This window comes from Balaenoptera ricei, chromosome 3 (assembly GCF_028023285.1).
Source record: "Balaenoptera ricei isolate mBalRic1 chromosome 3, mBalRic1.hap2, whole genome shotgun sequence".
Taxonomy (NCBI): Eukaryota; Metazoa; Chordata; class Mammalia; order Artiodactyla; family Balaenopteridae; genus Balaenoptera; species Balaenoptera ricei.
In genome coordinates this window covers 32712954-32720566 of record NC_082641.1, presented here as the reverse complement: position 1 = coordinate 32720566, position 7613 = coordinate 32712954, and the positions used below count along the sequence as shown (strand labels likewise).

Sequence of the window (7613 nt, the reverse complement as noted above, 5' to 3'; positions counted from 1 at the left end):
TGTACATCACACCCATTACAGCCACGTGTCTTGAGTCCCAGAGGCAAATTTCTGATGCATTCATTTTTGGCCAATAAACTCCACACACATGCAAGATCTAAACTCTGGATGGACCTGGTTTAACACCAATGCTGAGAAACACAGCTGTGACTAATGGCATGATCTCAGCTCAGCAGTGGAAAATCAGAGCCTTCTTGATTCTTTTTCTGCCATCATTAAAATGTTTTATTCTGCTCAGGAAATGGATGAGACCCCAGTATTTATTGCCGACCTCTACTTTGCTTGTAACTACTTAGAAATCCATAGAACTACAGGATGTCTGAGCTCTACGAGGTCTTAAAGAATAGCTAGATGAGAACCCCTCACTTTATAGATGAAGTGGGAGGAAAAGTCACTCGCACGAGGTTCATTCATCTTCAGCAAGTATTTATTCAGCGACTGTGTGCCAGGATTTGTGGTAGACCTTGGATTACATAACTTGGCATGGAAAATTCCTTCTAGCTCTCTTCCGGAGTTCTCCTAAGCCAGACTATGACTTGAGTTGGTACTGCCTGATATGCATTGATGTCTTCGATAGAACAGTAATGTAGACAGTGTGCAACGACCGGAGTACTGAGTTATATAATCAAGGCGGAAGCAGGGGCTCTGTCAGCTGGCACTGCAAACCAGGTGGACTTACGTACAGGTAAGACCCGAGGCCGGCGCCCTGAGCTGGGTGGCGGGATGCAATCGCCCCTGCTGCCTTCACCGCTGCCTTCCCTATGCCCTTCTCATAATCTCTTCTGCTGCATGCAGATCTTTGGGGCATCACCTTTGTTTCCTCACTTCCTGATTTTTTGGACTACTCTACCTAGTCATTTCATTCTAAATGCAACCACCTACATGTGCTGGAAAGAGAAATGGAATACACAGGGGGCTGGCCCTGGTCCTCAAACCCCCTCAACCATGGGCCTTGACTGCATGTGCTATGGGGCATTAAACCACCCTTTATCACCCTCCAAACAAGTAACCTCACCTAGTGACATGGACCAGGTACTTGGCACCAAAGAGCATTGAGAGCTGTGGCACATTGGAGAGAACACATCCTGCATAAAGGGACAGTCGCTCCCCAGTCTGCTGGGTGTTTCCATGGAAATTACAGAGCTAGCACTGCCACATCTTCAGATTTTTCAAAATAAGCCAGAAATTTCTCTTTTTTGATGATGTTTCCCAGTTTTTTGAAATCATTCTGTGGGTCAAATAAAAAAAAAAAAAAAGCATTTGTGGGCTCCTGGGCTGCTTTAAAAACAACAACAACAACTGATGCCCTAAAGGATGGTCCAGAGATATTCTTTCAAATTTAAGGTCAGCAGACATAGTGAATGAGGATGGGCAGAAGGACGTTTGTTTTTTAAATTTGTTTATATTTTTGGCTGCGTTAGGTCGTCGTTGCTGCGTGCGGGCTTTCTCTAGTTGCGGCGAGTGGGGGCCACCTGTTGCGGTGCGCGGGCTTCTCATCGCGGTGGCTTCCCTTGTTGCAGAGCACGAGCTCTAGGCGAGCGGGCTTCAGTAGTTGTGGTGCGTGGGCTCAGTAGTTGTGGCTCACGGGCTCTAGAGCGCAGGCTCAGTAGTTGTGGCACGTGGGCTTAGTTGCTCCGAGGCATGTGGGATCTTCCCGGACCAGGGCTCGAACCGGTGTCCCCTGCATTCGCAGGAGGATTCTTAACCACTGTGCCACCAGGGAAGCCCCCCAGAAGGATGTTTGGATATGAGAGTCTGTTACTTCCTGGTTCAGGAAAGACTGTGCAGGTATTGTGAGATGGAGCTGCGATCACGAGGAAGCTGAATTCCAGCCACATACTCACCTCTCCCTCTGAGAAAGTCATTTCAGCAATCTGAGCCTCCTTCTTTCTGCTGGTAATATGGGCTCGTGCCATCTTCTCAAGGATTTGTCATTCTATCAAGAGACTTTGCGCTGTTGAGGTAGTCCATCCACTCATTCATTCATCTGAATATTTATTAAGAACCTACCACTTATATGTGGAATCTAAAATACGATACAAATCAACATATCTATGAAACAAAAACAGACTCACAGATATAGAGAACAGACTTGTGGCTGCCAAGGGGGAGAGGGGGTGGGGGAGGGAAGGACTGGGTGTTTGGGATTAGCAGATGCAAACTATTACATATAGGATGGATAAACAACAAAGTCCTGCTGTATAGCACAGGGAACAATATTCAATATACTGTGATAAACCATAATGGAAAAGGATATATACATATATATATATGTATAACTGAATCACTTTGCTGTATAGAAGAAATTAACACAACATTGTAAATAAACTATACTTCAATAAAATTTGAAAAAGAAAAAAAGAACCTACCAGGCAGCAGACACGGTGTAAGTACTTACAACTGGTAATAAGCAGAACAAACACAGTTCCTGGCCTCAAAGAGCACACAGTTGAAAGGGAAGGACAGACAACTTCAGAAGCAGTAACAATGTAGTGTGACAAACGCTGTGATGGGGTGGAGGGCGCTATGGAAGCACCCCAAGGTCCAACCTCATCTTCCTCGCCTCTTCCCCAGCTTCCTAGGTTCCCATCGCCAGTCTTCAAGCTGCTTCCTGAACACACCAGCCTTTTCATGCCAACCTCTTTTCTGTCTTAACATCTTGGTCCTTGCTGTTCACTCTGCTTGGAATTATCTTTCCCCAGATATTTGCAGAGCTGCTCCCTTATTTCATTCATACCTGTTCTTAGAGAGATGTCCTCTATTCAGTGATGTCCTCCAATTGTCCTATCTAAAATAGCAACCCCACATGTTCTGCTCTGGTTTTTTATAGCACTGGCTACCACCTGACGTTCTAGTATATGTTTGTTTTGTTGTTGTTACTGTTCATTGTCTGTCAGCTTCATGGGAGTCTGAACTTTTATCTCTTTCATCCACTGCTATCTCCCCTGTGCCTGGAACAGAGCTTAGGCTCTGGTTGTTATTCATCAAACCTTTGTTGAGTGAGTGAATGAGGGAACTACATGCGGAATCCTAATTGAGGTTCAAGGAAAGCTTCCTGTCAGAGGCGATGTTTAAGCCACTGAATCTGTCAGATTAAAAAGTTGTTCAGATGCAGATGTAGAGAACAAACGTTTGGACACCAAGGGGGGAAGGGGGGATGGGATGAATTGGGATATTGGAATTGACATGTATACACTACCATGTGTAAAATAGATAGCTAGTGGGGACCTGCTGTATAGTGCAGAGAGCTCGGCTCAGTGCTCTGTGGTGACCTAGATGGGGGAGATAGGGGTGGGAGGGAGGTCCAAGAGGGAGGGGATATATGTATACATATAGCTGATTCACTTCGTTGTACAGCAGAAACTAACACAACATTGTAAAGCAACTATACCCCAATTTAAAAATAAATAAATAAAATGATCTGAACTACAAAAAAAGAAATGTTGTTCAGGTAAAGAAGGGAGGTAGATACACTAGTATCTTCGGCAGAAGACTCAGCATGTGGGAAGTCCCAGAGATTAGTAAGAGTTTGTCACAACAGTGAAAGAAGTTGAGTGTGATTGGGTGATAAAGTGTGGAAAGGGTGGGGGAATGGAGAGAGCTGAGAATGGAGAGACAGGTAGGAGGCAGGTGTGGAGGGCTCTGAAGACCTAATGTGGAGTCTGGACTTTATCCTACCAATATAGGGATGCAAAATTGTACAGCCACTTTGGAAAACAGTTTTTCAGTTACTTATGAAGTTGAAAATACATTTACCATACAATCCAGAGATACCACTCCTAGGTATTTACCCAAGTGAAATGAAAACTTACTTTTACACAAAAGATACTACGTGAGTTTTTATAACAGCTTTATTCTTAATTACCAAAAAGAACTGTTCTGTATTTTGAATGCTGTGATGGTTACACCACTGTGTGTTTGTGAAAATCTGCATAATCATATACTCAAAAGAGAGATTTTTACTCCATGGAAATTACTCTTTGATTAAAAGAACTATGGGAGAGTTCTCAGCGGGAGAGTAACACTGTCAGATTTGTGTTTCCAAAGGATTACTCTGCCTAGGGGACAGCAAGAATGGAAATGGGACCCCAATGAGGGGTCAATAGCAGTGGACCAGTTAACAGATGACTGCAGCGTGGACAAAGTGGGAATGGAAAAAGAGTAGAGGATTGAGACATATTTAGAAAGCAGAATCAGCAAGACTCGCTAATTAGATTAGGGGAATGAGACAGAGGGAGAAGTCAAGCATGATGCTAAGGAATCTGGATTGGGGGCAACTGGGTAGATAGTGGTGCCACCTGCCATATACGCATAGGACATGCAGGAGGAGGAGCAGGCCTTGGGGAGCACATGGAGTGAGGATAACATGAGACAACAGTGGTACACGTCAGGAGTGTGATTAAGGTTTTCATCCGTTTGATTGGTTCTGTTGTACTTTAGCAAGGTAACACATACCTGAGTGCTTACTTCTAGGGGCCTCTGTGCAGCCATAATCAAAATTCCACCTGTCTTATAAGTTACCATTGAGACTTTCTGTTCTGTAGCATCAGAACACTTTCTTCTTCCAATCTTAGTGCTGCCATCGGGCTGATTAAGCCATGGAGAACACTCTATTTTTGTAGGTACAGCCGTATCCCTAAGAGAGTTACTAAGTCAGATGGTGGACCATTCCCCATGCTGACTACTATTTTCAAGGCAATTTTGAGATATAGCAACAAAATAAAAAGGTTTCAAAGAAAAGTCAATATAAATGCCCTGAAAAAGAGAGCTCTCTCCCTCCCAAAGCCTTTAGCACCTGCACACAGATGTGCCTTGGATGGTTTTGACTGTACAGAGGAACAGCGATCTTGCACACCCTCCTCTGCTTTGTCAGCTCCTTCTCTTCTCGGGCCCAGATAAAGCTGGAGTGTGATCTCCAGCCAAGCCACCTTCTACTATTTACATGTGACCCCAATTCTGTGTGGCCTGGCCTGGCAGGGAGAAACTCTAACTGAATGAGCGTGGCTCATGGCCTGGAGAGTGTAGGTTTCTTTCAGAACAGTCAGAATTCTCAACCAATGTTTTAAGATTGATCCTGAAAGTATTCTTATGAAGTTAATAGGAAACTCTTGCCTCTCTATATATAAATAGGGAGGCTGAAATGAAGAGACATTCATTCTAGACAAATCAGCCTCGATTCTAAATAAGGATAATGGCAAAGTATTCATTTCTTCATTTTCCCTAAAACACCTTACTGTCGCCTGAGAGGCATGTTGCAAATTTATGGGCTTTCTAAATGTCACATTCAATGAAATTGCTTTTTAATGGTTACCTCTTGGTGGGTGGGATTATGGCGTGGGTTTGATGGTCTTTATAATTGTCTGTGATTTCCGGTTTTTTTATAATCAGCATGTATTACCCTTATGACTGGGAAGAAAATGAAAGAAACTTCCTAAAAAACCAGTAGGCACAGTATGAAACCATTTTTAAAAGAAAATGGACATATGAGATTGCACAACCAAATGTTAATAGCAGTCATCATGTCTGACTGGGAATATGGGTGATTTTTCTTTGCTTCCTGGTGCTTCCTAGTGTTTTTCCAATTTTTCTTTTTTTGATGAATACAGATTACTTCTGGAATCAGAAAAAAAAAAAAGAAAAAATCCTTTCAAAAATTCTGTGTAGCATTCCTCTCCTCAATTAAGGCAGTAGAATTCTGAGGGTGAGGAAACTGGCCTTCAGTCGTGACCCTGAAGGTAATCAGCTGTGTGACTGGAGGAAAGTCACATCCAGTGGAGCAGTCCGTGGCTTAAAAGACGGATCATAATATTAGTGCCATCTACCCGCTAGGGATGTCAGGTCCCAACAAGCAAACGCCTGTGAGATACTTGGAAGGAAGATACTAAGCTGGATGCCACAGCTAGAACTGCTGTTCCATAAATATTCTGTTCAATATTGTTCAGGGAACATGTTGTAATTTGAAGGCACATTATTTTTATTTTGAGGGAAGAGACTAAATCACAGTTATTAAGCCAATCTCCTGTACTTTGGCACTTCTTGTGCCGACTGATGTCATGTGAGAGCAGAAGGGGGGAAAGTTTGTCCCTATATGCATTGGCCTCCTGCCACCATCCAGGCTCAGGCCAAGGGATCTGGCCCCAGGAGACAGAGAGCCGGCAGGGGTATGGGGGGCTGGGGCACTGCCAGCTCTGGGAATGGACTGCTCCCCTTGATTTGGACAGGGATTCTGGGAAATCTGCAGCTGCTGCCCCTTGGAGTCTTGGTTACTGAGCCTGAATCTTCCACGAAGACAGACAATCAGACCCTCTGACTAGCGAAGCACGATTCTTGGCTACACATTGACAGAAAATCTACAGCTCCATAAGGGAACTAAAGCCATTGTTCTCTTCCAGTTAAAAGTCATGTAATTATCAGTGTTCAGTCATATAGTTTTATGGCTGTGATGACTCACACAGAATCTCTGTAAGAAGGAAAAAAGATGACATGGAAAGAACAGCTCGTAGATCAACCTGTTCAAGTAGGAGAGATTATCTATCTATCTATCTGTCAGTCTCTCTGTAATGTGAGAGAGAGAGAGATTTATATTTCTTTGTATTTCTTCGAATTTGAAGTTTCACTAAGCATTTCATAATATATTCCCATGATACTTCTCTTCCTCTCCCTCCCCAGGCGTGGAAACAGAATTTATTTATTCTAGGAATTCATGTTAATTCAAGTTCTTCTGTCGCTCAGCACTAGTGGAGGGGGTGGGGACTGCTTTCAAAAGCTCATATTCCGATCACACTTTTGCTAAGTCCTCTTTATCGTCACGATTGGTATATTGGTAGAACTAAGGATCCTTGAATTGCTTTTTCTCTATTATACCTGCTTTATTTTTCCATATGCCTAAAAGAAAGAAAAGTTTTTCCCCCACTTTTCAAGCGATGTTAGGAGTCATCCTGTGGTTAGAAAAACAGCAAGCAAAGCTTAAGATTATGAATATTAAAACCGGATGTTGGAAGACATCTTGAGGTAATTTGTTTACTCCCAGTGTGACTAAAGTGCCTTTAAGCTGCTTACAGAGGTGGTCAGCTCTCTTACTTCTCTAGCAGGATATGAAATAAGATGGGCCCTATTGCTCAAGCTCCAAAGCTGAGGGCAGTGGGTGCTAGACCATCAGCAGGACTTGCTATGAGGTTGGAACCAGCTTTGCAACCCGTAGTGCATCACTACCTTCCCCTGCCCATATAAAAGGCAACAACGATGCTGAAAGAAGGTTAATAAGAGAGGATTTCTCTGAGCCCAGAATATTTCCTCCCCTTCCCCTACTCAAATCAAATGTGTGATGGGAGTGAGGAAGGATAGAGGATACTGGGGTTCGGGCCAAGAGGAGAGAATAAATCTTGCCCATTTACCCCTGAACTAGTTGCTTGCATTACTATAGAAACCAAAGGCTGCCATGGATTTAAAAAGAAATTTTAAAAAATACCTATTTATTTATTTGGTTGCACCAGGTCTTAGTTGCAGCAGGCGGGCTCCCTAGTTGCGGCTCCCAAGCTCCTTAGGTGTGGCTCACCAGCTCCTTAGGTGTGGCACGCAGGCTCCTTACTTGTGGCATGTGAACTCTTAGTTGC

The 7613-nt window shown here is 43.5% G+C and overlaps 1 long non-coding RNA gene across 3 annotated transcripts in view; it reads left to right on the top strand.

Moving 5' to 3' along the window:
- The first annotated feature begins 536 nt into the window (after positions 1-536).
- LOC132363569 (uncharacterized) overlaps positions 537-7613 on the top strand; it is a 181645-nt gene continuing 174568 nt past the window's right edge. For all 3 annotated transcript variants that reach the window (XR_009502609.1, XR_009502608.1, XR_009502610.1), the window contains exon 1: positions 537-685. This is a non-coding gene — a long non-coding RNA (uncharacterized LOC132363569). The remainder of the gene's footprint in view (positions 686-7613) is intronic.